At 45.3% G+C, this 15,692-nt stretch overlaps 1 protein-coding gene across 1 annotated transcript in view; it reads right to left on the bottom strand.

Annotated features, from left to right (window-relative positions):
• Nucleotides 1–15,692, bottom strand: part of NDUFA9 (NADH:ubiquinone oxidoreductase subunit A9) — a 178,155-nt gene that overhangs the window by 493 nt on the left and 161,970 nt on the right. The window lies entirely within an intron of this gene.

Here is a 15,692-nt window from a genome sequence, read left to right as displayed (position 1 = left end):
AGTGTCATATAATGCCCTTGTAATACATTGGATTGGAAATGCGCCATGTTTGTGATGGAGTAGGCCATCCGCTACACTCTAAATAAGGTGATAACTGTCTAAAAAGCTCCGCAGATGTGTACACGTTTGACATTCTGCAAACATGGTAAAAGCCATGCATATATAAAGCTATAAAACAATTCCAAATCTGAAATATCAAACAAAAATTCACCATGTTAAAGTAGTTACCTGTTACTACACTTCTTCAGGGTTCTACGTTTCACAGGTACATATGCTTTAAATTAATCCCTCGCCTTAAAGTCACCAGGCTGTGGAAGCCTCTTGGGTACTTGGGATGGAGCTGCCTAAAGTTCACGCTAGAGACCTATTCTTTATTTCCATACGTCAGATGAATAAAGGAGGTTGGTAATCATAGCTTAACATGAGAAAGGGGTAAGGTGACTGTGAGTCTACAAAAGATACCTATGCAGGAAAAACATGTGTATGCACAATAATGCTTCAGAAAAGTATATGGTGTTCTCAACAAAGCAGCCTAGCATATCTCAATTCAATGAGCTTTATTATTAGAGCTAAAAGTACCCGTGCAATAATGAATACGGCATAAAAAGAAGGATAAGAATGCCGCATGACATAAATAAAATCATGCACAATTTCTTGCAACAATCAACGACACTGAACACTGCCAACTTCATGTGTCAGCAGCTTTTAGCTTGAGAGGACTAAACATAAAATGTACTCTGAGTGTTAGCAATGCTGTAGAGGAGCCCATCATAGCTGGTGCCTACATAATGTTTACTTTGCCTAACTCAGGAATGTGCCCTCGTTTGTAGCCATGCTGTCCTAAAAACAGTGCAACGGATCCAAAATTGAGCACATCATTTGTACTTTAGCATAGAGACATTGTTTCCCAATAATTATTTATCTTCACATGCCTAAACAGTGGCAGTAAAATTCTCCTATACTAAATACCTGTTTTGGAGCAAAGTATCACAGTGTACTAACGTTTTACTGTGATTAGAATCGCAAAACCCTACTGCTTTGCCTTGAGGGCCCTACTGTGCTTTATTTGTTTGTAGCAGAAATGCGCCTAACCTGGAACGAATATACCATGTGCAACAAAGCTCAAGAGTTTTCGAATTTAAGCAGGTTTTCAATCCTAGTTTTGTCTTTAGAGATGCGTATCCTGACAGAAATAACTGCTCTCTAACATTTTGAAGTAGCTGTTTTAATTGAAAGCACCAGTGGCCATCTTTGACCCAGTCAACAGTAGAGGAGTATACAAGGTTGGGATTAGGTCAAAGATCATGTCGCTCAATCTTCCACAATAATCCCTCCAAATGGTCAAGCCACACAGATTGCCTACAGTATTCCAGATCCATAACGACAAAGATTCTATCCATTTCTGCTTGTCTAATCCACACCATAGCAGATGGCAAATCAATTTTGTTAGAATTGCTACAAAAGCCAAATTGTAGCTCCAGTGTAGCTAGTGAGGTACACTGGCCCAGTTTCAAGAGGGCTTTCAGAAATTAGTTTTTCCGACTTGTGATCCATATGTTGTGCCGCCTACCACATTTACTTTAAAGACCTGCAGAATGGCACTCAGTGAGTCGCCTCCAAATTTGTTTTTACATCTCTGCACGGCTCCTTCAGTTTGGCTCAATGCCTTTTGGTGGACACCAGGACAGCTCTTGGCCTCACTTTAAGCCCATATAGTAGAAACTATCCATCTTTTAAAGGTTAGTTTTTTGAAAATAAAGGAGATCTGCAAAAGTCTTTTGATTTTCATGACTGTGAATTTTATTTTGGTGAGGTTAATCATTATATTATTCTCTTCACAGAAAATGCCCTTCCTGGCTAAACTGGCTATCAAGGGAGTGATGCTTTGTGAATGTGTGAATCAATGGCCTTCTTGCTGCCCAACAGATGTCCAGAACAAGCACCCGAATGTCAAAGCAGTGGTAGCAGCCTTGGCTCTGGTCGAGTAAGCCCGGAGACTGCTTGTTAACCAATATGTAGCAGATTTCATTACAGAGGACTATCCACCTTAAGATAGTCTTTCTTTCTGCACTGCTCTATCCCTTTTCACCCGATAAAACACCACAAAGTACTTAGAACAATCAATGTAAAAGTTTGTATCTGTTTTGGGGGGCCAAGCAAAAGAGTCTCTCTCTTTCAAGGGGTGAGGTGGAGCAAAGAACGGCAGAAGGGTGATGGACTGTCCGACATGACAAGGGCACCACAACCTTCAGCAATAATGTTGAAACACCAGTTTTCCCAGGAAAAAGGTGGTGCATGGTGGATAAACGGGCACAGCTTGAAGCTCTCTCCCTGTTGTATGGCGTTTTAGGATCCGAGTGAATTTTCCAGATTCATGCCCTTATAAAGGTACAATTCACATTGCCCTAATATAGGCATAGAAATCATTCCCTTATTTAGACAGAGCCATTGCAGTCCAAATACAGGCATGGCTAATTCCACCTGTACCAAAATATCACAACGATTTCTTGGAAAATCGGCTTAAGCAGTCAGGGACCTCCCTTTGCATGAATATTGATTTATCCAAGAACTCATGTACTTTACAAAGAACTACTATTCCCTTGTGCGTTCTTTACTGACGATATTATGCCCGACTTTACTTCAAACTAGGCACCTTCAAGGTATAAATATGCCTTCACTTGCTCTAGCAAGACACGGTGGTTCGGAGCAGTTTGACAATCTACTTGCCCGACGCAGCTCGCTACAGCAAGTGCCGAAGGAAGCCAACCCTCCAGCTGACGCACTGATCGAGAAGCTGTCCTTTCTCTCGCTGAGAATCCAGCACCAGTGTTTCCAAGCTCCCCTTGCGGGGTGTTGGGAAATCAAGTCCCGAGACAGTTATACCAGACCTCTTTCATTCTAAACTAAGGTATGGAGCTGATTAGAACCTAAGAGAAATCTTGGATAGATTCTTGGCAAAGAAAACTGAATCTATGCTACACCACACTTACTTCTTCCCTCATACTTAGGTTAAGTACATTGGGGTAGGCGTATTTTAGAAGCACCAGTTTAGTACCTTTAGTCATTATTTAAGCATGTATTGATCTATGGTTTAGAAACCATACAATGCTCGTACAGTATTATTTTACAATATTGTTCTCGCTGTACGCATTGTACTTTGCAGTCCGCATTACGATTGTAGCAGTTCACTTTACTTGCATGAGAAAGAAGACATTTCAATAAATCCTTTTATTGAAAACACCAGTCTCTCTATTTCTCTGCACCTCTGTTGGAACAAAGCATGCACGATTGACTGAGTGAAATACTTATCTATTGTTTCCGCGACTCTAGAGATAAAGTAAAGTAAAGTCCACATTTGTAAAGCGCACAATCACCCGTAAGGGTCTCTAGGCGCTGGGGGCCGTCGGGAAGATTAAGCGAGCTATTGCCCAGAGTCACATGGTGCTGGGCTAATCTGCCGCCGGAGCCGGGGATCGAACCGTGATCCCCAGATTCCAGCGTCAGTCGCCCTGGCCGCGGCGCCACACCTCATTTCTCATTCGTGGGAAACAAAGTTGTCATGTGTATACGGTTGTCAGAAACTAATCCCTTCTTGTGAATTCGAGAAAGTTTCTAGTGACCTCTGAGCTAGCTGGCACTCACTATTAAGTTTAATTTATTCAATAGAGACCTAGTGGACCTCAGTCCTAAGTCTAAACTATAGGATATATTATTCCAATGCGCAGAGCCTATTGGGATTATAGGAACTACACTACATCACATGATGAGCTGAAGTTGTTGCTATCAGGAAGAATGTTTCGAGAATGAGTAGACATTAAGGACAGCTCTGCATCGGCTCAATTGGATACACATAATGAAAGTAAGGACCAAATTAAGGTCCAACTGCAGCATCACAAATAGCTTGGGTGGAAACATAAGGATCAGTTATTTAAGAAAATGCATCACCATTGGACAGTTTGTCTGGTAAATTTAAAAAGGTCTTTAAGAGTGTCAACCACAAGGTCCTGATGGGCTAAAGACAAAAAAGCATAAGCAAAACATCCAACAACTTTGCCTGTAATGGGTCTGTAAGGTGGGAATTATGTAAGGCCACAAACTTATCTTAGCACACAGCATAAACCACAAGTCCCCTACATTTGGTCCAGGACCAACTGCGTAGAACAGTATAAAAGATTAACTTATTTACTAAGTGCATATAAATAAAGAAGCAAAATGTAAAACTGAAAATTTTAAAACATTCTGTAAAAGTGAATGAATTTGAAATTGAAGGCTAACAATTAAGTCCTCAGATTCATTCATTCATTCATGGGAGAGCACAAGGGCATCAAACATAGAATATAGTATGGACGATGGGTTGCCATAAGTGAATTTACAAAAGCTCTAACCTTCCCATAAAAATTAGCTTTTTTATATTGTTTGTGAATTAAATGAAATATTTCATTGTGTATTATAGTGTGGTCCAATTCATCAAAATTGCTTAGGGTAGGGTCCCTGGCTTCCAGTAATGACTCAGTGGGGATCCCCGGATTCCTGAAATTACTCAGTGGGAGTTCCCGGATTTAAGTAATAATTGAGAGGGGGTCCACAGAAGTTAAAATGTTAAGAACCACCTACGTCAACAGTTTTCATAGATGGATGCTGGGCCACTAGAATAACATCCACTACTTTGGAAGGGAGGTCGTAAGCAGTCAATTGTTATCACCCAATCTCAAAGAGTGGAGGTGTAGATTGCGCAGGCCGAGGAGCAAAACCATACACTGCTGCCACAACAAAGATCCCCACAAAGCAGCAACCTGATTGGAGAAAAGATATTCATGCCCAGAGGTTTTGGGTACCACACTCTCCTGGCCCAATCCCGAGCCACTAAGATGACTTTGGCCCAAACATTCCTGATCTTCTTCAGAGCTCTGGGTAGGAGAAGCAGGGGTGAGAACACATACAGGAGTCCTGTGATCCACTCTTGGTGGAATCCATCTTTGAATGAGAAGCATTTTGGGAACTATAGAGAGAAAAAGCTTTGACATTGAGCATTCTTGACGGTAGCAAATAGACAGAGGTAAGATTCTCGCCATTACTGGAAGACGCCCAGGGCCATGTACAGATGTAGTTGCCATTCGTGATCCGTAATGCATTGGCGGCTGAGTTTGTTTGCTCTGGTGTTTAGAGATCCTGCATGATGGTGCAAAACCAGGGAAATGCGGAGGGCCCTCTTATCTGCACCTTTCTTAGTTCACCTCCCCAACCCAGCAGCGACATGTCCATCACCACCGTCAACTCTGGGTGGGCTAGGGAGAGGGATATGCCGCCAGTCTAATTCCAGTTGAGCAGCCACAGGGAACTGTAAATGCTTGAGGCCCACCGTGAAGTGCAGGTAAAGCCTCTGTGACTAGAGGATGGGAATTAGGTGTCCTGCTGGTCCAGCAGTACCATCCGGCCTTCTGGATTCAGAGCAGAGAGAACTTGGACAAATGTGTGTATTTGACTTAGTCTTTTTTCAGAAAGAAATTGAGAGGCCAAAATCTCTTTTTTTCTTCGGCACCAGGAAACAACAAGAGCAACATCCACAGTCCATGTTTCCAATGCTGGGACCCTCTTGATGGCTTTTTTCAGTCCAAATGAGTCTGGACTCTCTGCTGCAAAATGGACAAATGTTCCTCGGACAGCCACTCTAGTGCAGGTTGAATAGCAAATCGGAGAGGAATTGTAGGGGATATATTTTCTGGACTATCTGGAGGATCCATCTGTCAGATGTAATGCTCTGCCAAATATGGATGTAATACCTGATGCTGAATCCAATGTGATGGCTACATTCAGCCGAGGGCAAGCTAAATCAATTGGGAGGTGGTAGACGTGGGGGAGGGGGACTTAGCAGTGCGCTGCCCAGAGGGCCTGGGGGTTGTCAGGTGGATCCCTGATCCCGGTTTCGAAAAATACTGAGGTCTGCTACTGTGAGGTGGGGCTTGCCATGGTCTTTGAGTCAACCCCCTTTTAAAGCCTCAAAAAGTGCAAAACTGTTGGGAACACTGCCACACAGGAACAAAAAGGCCAAGGGAGGAGTCTATGGCTAAGCTTTACTTAAAGTGCTCCAGGGACGACGCTGCCTTATCTCTGAAGAGATGAATGCTGTCAAATGGTACATCCATTAGTAAGCATCACCCAAAAAGCCTTATGGATTTCAACTATACATGGCGCTGAAGCACCATACTGATACGGACTGCCCTGCCCAAGAAGTCAGTTGTGTTCAGTCCACCAAGGATGACATACTTTGCTGTGCCCTGACCATCTTGTATGATCTGTGCAAGGCTGGCAAGGCAATTCTCAGGGAATGTTGGCAAGTTCTTGCAGACTATATACCTAAACGCATGCAAGTTTCATCCCAGGCAACAGCTAGCATAGTCTGAGTGAACAAAGAGGCTGGTTTGGGAAAACATCCTCTTCCCAAATGCCTCCAAGCATTTCGATTCCCAAGCAGGAAGCGTATTAGGAAATGAGTTCGGATTTATTCTACCTGTGGATGCCTCGACCACCAGACTTTCAGGCATGGGGTGTTGCATGAGGAAAGGAGGATCACCAGGGGCAGGTTTGCGTCTTCCGACGACTTGCTTATTTAGTGGTGGGAAGGAGCAAGGTGTTGCCCAAGTACCCATTGCTGTGTCCGTCAGGGCTTCAAATGAAAAGAAGAAGTGATTCTGTGGAAGTCTGCTCAGGTTGTAGGACCTCAGTTAGGACATTAGTTTTAACTTTAATGGACAGGAGTTGAAGGTCTAAAACTTTGGTAACCCATCTGATCACCACCACAAAAGAAACCTATTCCTCTGTGGAAGAGCCAGGAAGGGAGTTCAAACCAGCATCCGGGGAGTCTAGCGTACTGGCCATATAAAGATCGCCTTGGTAATAATGGCATGCATCTTCCCCTCATCTCCAGTGTCACCATGTGACTGTGTTCAAAGTCTGAGACAAAAAGGAATGTGAAGAGTCCTAGGTAGTGGCAGTGCTCTGTCGGAGTCAGAATGAGGTTGGTCCAGCTGCGCCAAAGGTCGGGGAGGGCATGGCTTCAGTCAAGGTCATGCGGGTTTATTTATTTATTTATTTATAAACAGTTTTCTTAGCGGGCAGAACCTTTACGGATCAATTGTGAGTCATACCAAGTTTGCCTTTCTTAATCTTTCTGAACAATTCAAAAAACATGCCTGCAAACCGAGGTAGTCTCGCCTCGTTTCGCTCTCTGAACTCGCAGCTACGAGAAGTTTTAAAGGTACATTTTGCTGTCCGCTATGTGCACAAATTTCAATTATAAAAAGTCAACCTGAATTTATAAGCTCGTGATTGTCGTTTACAGCGCAGCGCTTCCATCTGCCCAGTAGAGCGCAACCCACCGATGAGATAAGGGACCCCGCCAAAAAAGCAAGGATCTAAGGTATATACTCGATAAGCATTGGAAATAGAGGTACAAATTGGAAGGTTCAAGAGCCAATAGGTTGATACCAGTTTCTACTTTACATCCAGCTATAGGGTTTCCCGCCTCTATTGTGAATGGGAGACAACAGTACTGGAAAGAAAAGAAAAAAAGACGCACAGGTATTTTTAGGTTCAGGTGGACTCTGAGTATATATGAGCATAATAGAACAATCCTCACTCACATCGCGTTTTATTGTTATAGGCCACCTCCAGTCCCTGTCCTGAGGAGAACCCCCGAGTGTTGTAAGGGTTCGAAACGCGTTGACTCCACGCTGGAATATGAATTTTTATGGGTGTTGCAGAGATACAGTTTAAATAATCCTTTCTTGCAAATGAGACCCTGACAAAAAAACTGTTTTCAGTCTAGTTGACAGGCAGGCCTATGAAAATTATTGTTTGGCCGCTTGTTTGTATATACGATATTAGGACTGGTGCCCCATGAATGTAATATTTGGAGGCATCCCCCCTTGTGTTTATAAATGGTGTCCATATGAATGTTTTTAATTTCTTCATTATTTGCTATATGAATCTTTTTAATTTATTCATGTTCTCATTGTTTGTAATATGTGTTGATGGTGTTCAATGTATTTGACAACAGTGTCTCTTTTCGCACAGTTTGAATTGGAAAAATATGTAAATAAGTAAAAACTATCAGAATGAAAACGATGCCCGCTTAGGATTATTGGCTAGGTGTGGTGTCAATGTTAATATTTTGAATGTATTTACCTGGCCATCCTTGTTGTTTATTCAGTTAGAGTGGTCTAGGCCCCAAGCCTTTGTTGGTTCCCCTTACATTCCTTTCAACAGTGTTCAGCGATGTAGAGTTTGGTTTTACATCCCGGTTCACTTTGGGATTCATCTGAGTGCAGTCCACACAGGACTTTAAGTAGTGCGAAGACCCTAGGCAAAGACACCTCCTGGGAGTCTGTCACAGACATCTACACTTGGCAGTCCCTGAAATGTTTAAACCCTATAGTCTTCAGAGAAGACATGTTCAGTTGCACATTGTAGGAAAATTTTGAATACAAAATTGGCAAAAAGATGAGAAAAAGTGATACATATATGTGGCTTCATTGTTACTTTGGGGTCTGGCTGAATTTCAAGCGATTCCACATAACACCACATGCCGGTGCCCAGCAGTAATGCTGAGAAAAATCTCCAGATCAATTCTGGCACCTCGGGGTATTCTGAAATTGGAAGTACCCATCAGAACCACCCCGTTGGAAGACATTAAAAAACCGAGGCAAGAATGGCAACCACAAGGTTGTTTCAGCTTTATATAGATCAGGTGGACCCTTATCAGTTCCTGATGTTTTATTTGGTTTCTGACTTCAAGTTGCTGCTCCTACCTCTTTCAACCATCACCTAGATCTTATCAGTGTGACTTGAGCCAATGGCTGCTAACCAGTTCCAATTCACAATAGTTTTGCAACTGTGCAGCGGAAACAATGAGATAGAATCATATTGTAAGAATATCTGGGTGTCACGTAATAGTGAAAGCCAAGGGGACAGATGTGCGCCACCAGAGCACAAACAAAAATATTGAACAAAGTGGAGAAGGAGGCATGTGTTTGTGGAACTCAGATCGAAAACGTGGAACATTGCCTGGGTTTCATCATTGTAATGGCAGCCCTCAAACCATTCTGCAAGGCTATAGAATTGTAAGGGCCACATGATTTAAGCAGCATGGAAGACCAAATTCTGTGGCCAGGTTATTTAAATGATGAGGTAATAATGCAAATTATGTGGGACATTCTCTAGCAGTATTAATTGCACCCATTTGAGCAAGAAATAAAGTTTGTCCATTATCGAATTATGTAGCAAATACAGTAAATTCATAATTATGCAGCAGCAGCGCGTCTCTATAGAGGCGGAAGACTGTTGCCCCCCACTTTGAGCCACAACGCCGCCCCCCCCCTAACATTTTCAATCTTTGTGCAGATTTATGTTTGCAGAGCTTCCAACGATGTTGGGCTGCAGCAATTACTAAAATTATTGTTGTCACTTAAATGCTTGAGGGAGGGGGTACGGCTATTTCCAGGGACACCGCGAGAGTTGAACCGGCTGAGCTGCGCAATTAAAAGAGCTCATGACTGCTGACCGGTCTAGGGAATCAGCCTGCCTGAAATGCGCACTTTAGACTTCGGAGCAAGGAAGCACTCTGCCTTGAGGGCAGGGCCAGGGAAGCAAATGCAGCCCTCCAAGTCTTTAATGGGGCACAGGGATGCCTTGTCTATCCAGTCAGGGCGCAGTTCTCATGCTATTTGATGTAATAAAAATTGCAAGAGCAGAGTCTGGATTGGCTGTTAGGCACAAAGACACTCCTAAGTTGAAGCACAGTCGAGCATGAGAGCGCGGGAAGAGCATACGACATGACCAATTATGGTGCAGCTTTATCTTAAAACTCACAACGACTCTTCATAATAAATGGCTTTCTAACGCCAGTGATCAGTTAGTTCCTCACAAAAAATGGATACCCAAACAAGTTTCTCCCACCGCTCCCTGGTACTCCGAAAAGCTTAAGGCTAAGAAACTAGTATGTAAATATTCTGAAAGGAAATGGCGCAAACATTATGCAGAATCCGATATAGGAAAGTATAAAACTTGTATTTCAAGCTACAAGCAATCTCTTTTGGAAGCAAAGAAAGAGTACTTTTCACTACAAATAACCAAGGCTGAATCTAATTCAAAAGAACTTTTCAAAACCGTTACCAAATAGTCGAGTTCCAATACTCCCAAGAAACAGGGTGATCCAGAATTCTGCAACAAAATTGCGGAATTCTTCAGACTGAAAATTGAAACCATCTTTTCATCTCTGATTGGTCTGATTAAAAAAAAAAAAATCAGTCCGATTCCAACATAAAGGAAGTGGAAAGACCATGTCCCTCAGTGGTGCCACTGAACCATTTTACCCCTCTGGAGAGGTTAGATACAATTAAACTGCTGAACCGTATTCAAACTGGTGCTCCTAGTGAACCTTGTCCAGCTTGGATTATCAAGCAAATCCCCGATATAATTGAACTGCACTTACTCCCTTGCTTAATGCTGTTTTATCATCCGGAATTTTTCCGAAAATATGGGAAAAAGCTTCCATTCTTCCATTATTGAAGAAACAGTCATTGGATCCCAAGGACCCTAACAACTATCGACCGATCTCTAGGCTTCATCTGCCAGCCAAATTACTGGAAAAAGAAATAAATAGCCAACTCAGTGATTTTCTTTCTGTTAACTCTTTGGATCCATCGCAATATGGGTTCAGAGCTTTGCACTGAGTTGGCTCTACTAAAATCCACGGAGGAAATCAGAGAGGCCGTGGATAGGGGAGGTAATGCTATACTAATCCTATTGGACCTATCCTCGCCTTTGACATGGTACACCAAATGGTACTGCTGAACCGGCAATCTGAAATAGGTGTAAGGGGTTCGGCTTCGAAAATGTTACAATCGTTCCTGTCGGACAGGTCACAAACTGTAGACCTAGACGATAACATCTCAGAACCTTTTTCACTTCCGTGTGGGGTGCCACAGGGCTCGGCTCTCAGCCCTACGCTTTTTAATATCTATGTGGCACCCTGGCTGGTATCATTAGGTCCTTTGTTTTCCAGCTCACCTCCTATGCAGACGACACACAAATTGTGTTGTCGCTGACGGAGAGAGCGGAAAAGGAGGCAGGTGATCCATTCCATGACTGTATGGGATCCATCTCAGCCTGGATGTCCGCTAATTGTCTAAAACTAAACTCGGCCAAGACCGAAGTTTTAAAATTTGGCAATAATCCACGGGTGTGGACACCAGAGTGGTGGGCGGAGGATCTGGGCTTATGTCCAGTACCTTCAAGAAAAGCCAAGAATCTTGGTATTGTGGTGGATAATAAACTCACCATGGGGGACCAAGTGAGCACGGTGACTTCAGCATGCTTCATGGTCCTCAGAATAATCAAGAAAATTAGGTTCCTCCGGTCTGAGAGTAGCCGGAGGACTGTGGTTACGGCACTCATAATGCCGCGTCTGGACTATTGAAAACTAACTGGGGAGGCAGAAGCTTTGTTCACTGTGCCTCCAAGGCATGGAATGAACTCCTGTTCCAACTCAGAAACGCCCCAGATCTTACTTCTTTCCGGTAGGGCTTGAAAACATGGTTCTTTTCTCACTACTAGGCCTTATGCTACTCAGGTAACCAGTGCTTAGTGCCATGACACCCTAGGGTAACCGTCCGCTCTATAAGCATTAATAACATAACAACAATAGGTCATGTTTTTTCTAATTATCTTCGGACGGCTTTCTTCCTTCCATCCAATAGTGAGCGCGAAGATACGGACTAAATTTGTGTGCGGACAGCTGTGTGTGTACCTGCGTCCCTGACACTGCAGCCACGTAAGGGGCCTGCAGACGCTGCACTTATTTTTCAACATAGCAATAGCTGAACTGGGTACCCAGGCTCCAATTATTGTCAATCACTAGTTTTAAATAAAAGTTTTTTTTTAAAGTTAGTTCTTTCAAGGACAAGCTTTGTTAAAAATAAATGTTGCTCCAGAAGTAATCATTTTCTTTTTGTATATAATATAATACCATGATGAGACTTTAGAAGCGCCTGCCCTCAGTCGAGTCAAGTAATCGAGCAACGCGTGCAGGTTCAGTTTTAGCGGTCCTTCAGTCTTGTTTGTCATTCTCTCACCAGTCATTTGTACAAGATTAAAGGAAATGCAATAATGAGAAGAGCACACAGCTCCACAAGTTGGATATGTAATCTGAATGATTCCTTGAATAAAGCCATTCAGATGATATCTCTGACATAGGGGAGCACCTTTCTTAATTTAGCAAATAGGTGTCGGTTATGTAGAACTTTAACATTGAAAGAGCGATAACCGCTCAACAGGTGCCAACCACGCAGTGACTGTTAACAAAGTCTTCGGTCTCGAAGGTGAGCAAGGAAGGTAATGATTGTGTAGGTCTCAAAGCTGTCGCTGGACACGCCTGAAAAAAGCCTAGGGTTGAGTCGGTGCCCATGCGCACAATGGACTTAGGGGAGAGTCACAGAACAACTGTAACCCAAAACTCCTTTGAAGAAAAAGTTGTAATGTCAATAGAAAACACTAGACGGCAGGAGTATGCGGAGCATGTGTATCTACAGCTGCATATGCTACGAACCAATCAATCAATCAATCAATCAATCAGAGCATTTGTATAGCGCACTACTCACCCGGAGGGTCTCAAGGCGCTGGGGGGGGGGGGTCCGCTACTGCTCGAACAGCCAGGTCTTGAGCTGCTTCCTGAAGGCGAGGTGGTCCTGGGTCAGGCGGAGGTGGGTCGGAAGGGAGTTCCAAGTCTTGGCGGCCAGGTAGGAGAAGGACCTTCCTCCTGTGGTGGCTCTTCGGATGCGGGGGACGGCGGCGAGGGCGTGGCTGGTCGATCGAAGCTGGCGCGTGAGAGCGTAGAAGTTGAGGCGGCTGTTGAGGTATCCTGGTCCTTGGTCGTGTAGGGCTTTGTGTGCGTGGGTGAGGAGCCGGAAGGTGATTCTCTTGTTGACCGGGAGCCAGTGCAGGTCTCTCAGGTGTCCGGAGATGTGGCTGCAGCGGGGGATGTCCAGGATGAGTCGTGCTGAGGTGTTCTGGATCCGCTGGAGTCTCTTCTGGAGTTTGGCGGTGGTTCCGGTGTAGAGGGAGTTGCCGTAGTCCAGACGGCTGGTGACGAGGGCCTGGGTGACCGTCTTCCTGGTCTCGGTGGGGATCCATCGGACGATCTTGCGTAGCATTCGCAGGATGTTGAAGCACGACGAGGAGACGGCGTTGACTTGTCTTGTCATGGAGAGGGAGGAGTCCAGGATGAAGCCCAGGTTGCGTGCGTGGTCAGTTGGTTTGGGTGCGCTGCCCAGGGCGGGGGGCCACCAGGAGTCGTTCCAGGCGGAGGGTGAGGATCCCAGGATGAGGACTTCCGTCTTGTCCGAGTTCAGTTTCAGGCAGCTGTTCGACATCCATTTGGCTACGTCTGTCATCCCTTCGTGCAGGTTGGCTCTGGCGGTGGTGGGGTCGTTGGTGAGGGAGAGGATCAGCTGGGTGTCGTCGGCGTAGGAGATGATGTTCAGGTTGTGCTGGCGTGCGATGGCTGCGAGGGGGCTCATGTAGACGTTGAAGAGAGTTGGGCTGAGCGAGGAGCCTTGAGGAACGCCGCAGATGACTTTGGTGGCCTCCGATCTGAACGGGGGGAGGCGGACTCTCTGTGTCCTTCCGGCGAGGAAGGAGGTGATCCACTCCAGTGCCTTCTCCCGGATTCCGACGTTGCTGAGGCGCTGTACTAGGGTGCGGTGGCAGACAGTGTCGAAGGCCGCGGAGAGGTCCAGGAGGATGAGGGCCGCTGTTTCTCCGTTGTCGAGCAGGGCTCGGATGTCATCTGTCGCTGTGATCAGGGCGGTCTCGGTGCTGTGGTTGGCCCGGAAGCCAGACTGCGAGAGGTCGAGGGAGCCGTTCGTCTCGAGGAAGGCGGCCAGTTGCTTGTTGATGGTCTTCTCGATGACTTTGGCCGGAAACGGGAGCAGCGAGATGGGGCGGTAGTTCTTGAGGTCGGTAGGGTCTGCTGATGGTTTCTTGAGTAGAGCGCTGAGTTCGGCGTGCTTCCAGCTCTCCGGGAAGGTGGCGATGTCGAAGGAGGTGTTGATGATGTCCCGCAGGTGGGGTGCGATGACAGCGTTGGCCTTGTTGAAGACGTGGTGAGGGCAGGGGTCTGTCGGAGATCCGGAGTGGATGGAGTTCATCGTGCGGATGGTGTCTTCGGTGCTGATCGGGGTCCAGGCGCGGAGGGTGGTGGTGGTACGGTCGTGGCGTGCGTTGGTTGAGTGCTGAAGCTGTTGTGTATGTCCGCGATCTTGTTGTGGAAGTAGGAGGCGAGGGAGTTGCAGAGGTCTTGCGAAGGGGTGATGTAGTTGTTTCCGGCGTTGGGGTTGGAGAGCTCTTTCACGATGTTGAAGAGTTCCTTGCTGTTGTGTGCGTTGTTGTCCAGTCGTTCCTTGAATGCGGTTTTCTTGGTGGCGCGGATCAGCTGGTGGTGTTTTCGGGTGGCGAGCTTGAGGGCAGTCATGTTGTCCGGTGTTGGGTCTCTGCGCCAGGTTTTCTTGAGTGCTCTGCAGTTCTTCTTGGAGCTCTTGAGTTAGTCGTTAAACCATGGGGCTTTCTTGCTGCCGGGTCTGCTCGGCGGGGTCTTCAGCGGGGCGAGGTCGTCTGCGCAGTCGCTGATCCATTTCGTGAGGTTGGTGGCTGCTTGGCTGGGGTTCGTTGTGCTGGTGGGAGGGTTCTTGCTCAGGGAAGTAGTGAGCTGGTCTGCAGTGATCTTGTTCCAGCTTCTGCGGGGAGCCTGTTGCTGGTGATGGTGGAGCGTGGTCCTTCTGTAGCTGAAGTGGACGCAGCTGTGGTCCGTCCATTGGAGTCCCGTGGCGTGGCTGAAGGCTATGTCCTTGCTGGAAGAGAAGATCGGGTCGAGTGTGTGTCCGGCGTAGTGGGTGGGGGTGGTCACCAGTTGCTTGAGTCCGAACATTACTTTCTCATCAGTTCTGATTTAGTATTGGACTGCTCACTGAAAAATAAATGAAGGAATGCAAGTGTTTACTTTTTTAACTTGCTTCACAGCACAATGCGTTTACTAACTTCACCAGGCACTGGCAGACCTCAGAGATCTTCTACTGTGGCTCAATTGGTGTCACCTAAATTGTAGGAAGTTATGATTAGAAACCTGAAATAAAAAGTAATTTTGCCTAACAAAGAACATATCAAGCCAAGGAATAACCTCTTTGAGACTAAAAACTCAAGGAGAGTTAGTTATCAGGTGTATGTAATATCAAATAGGTTATTCATACGATTCCAAAACCCTTTGAGATAACCAAACCCCTAATGTGTTATGTTCCCTTAGCCACATCATTTCATTCGCCCATCTCTACTGCCATCTTTTCCTTGTTACAATTGTTAACAATAACACTGCATGCAAATTAATTTTGATTGAATTTAATCCTCATTTTGCCATAAAAACAAGCAACATAACAGTACCTGAATTTGCAAAACGTTTGTCTCTATTAATTGACCTACCCTACAGAGACTAATGCAAAGTTTATATTGGATGACATTCTTATATTCATACCCTTAAACTCCTGCCCCCACTATGGGGCCTACTGAAAGGTGTGCTGCCAGTACACTTACAACAATGTATTTATGGTTCTCTGCCACTGACCATCTGAAGACCAGCTAAAAGCCTC

Source organism: Lissotriton helveticus, chromosome 1_1 (assembly GCF_964261635.1).
Source record: "Lissotriton helveticus chromosome 1_1, aLisHel1.1, whole genome shotgun sequence".
Taxonomy (NCBI): Eukaryota; Metazoa; Chordata; class Amphibia; order Caudata; family Salamandridae; genus Lissotriton; species Lissotriton helveticus.
The sequence above is the reverse complement of the archived record's forward strand: the minus strand, read 5'-3'. Positions and strand labels throughout refer to the sequence as shown.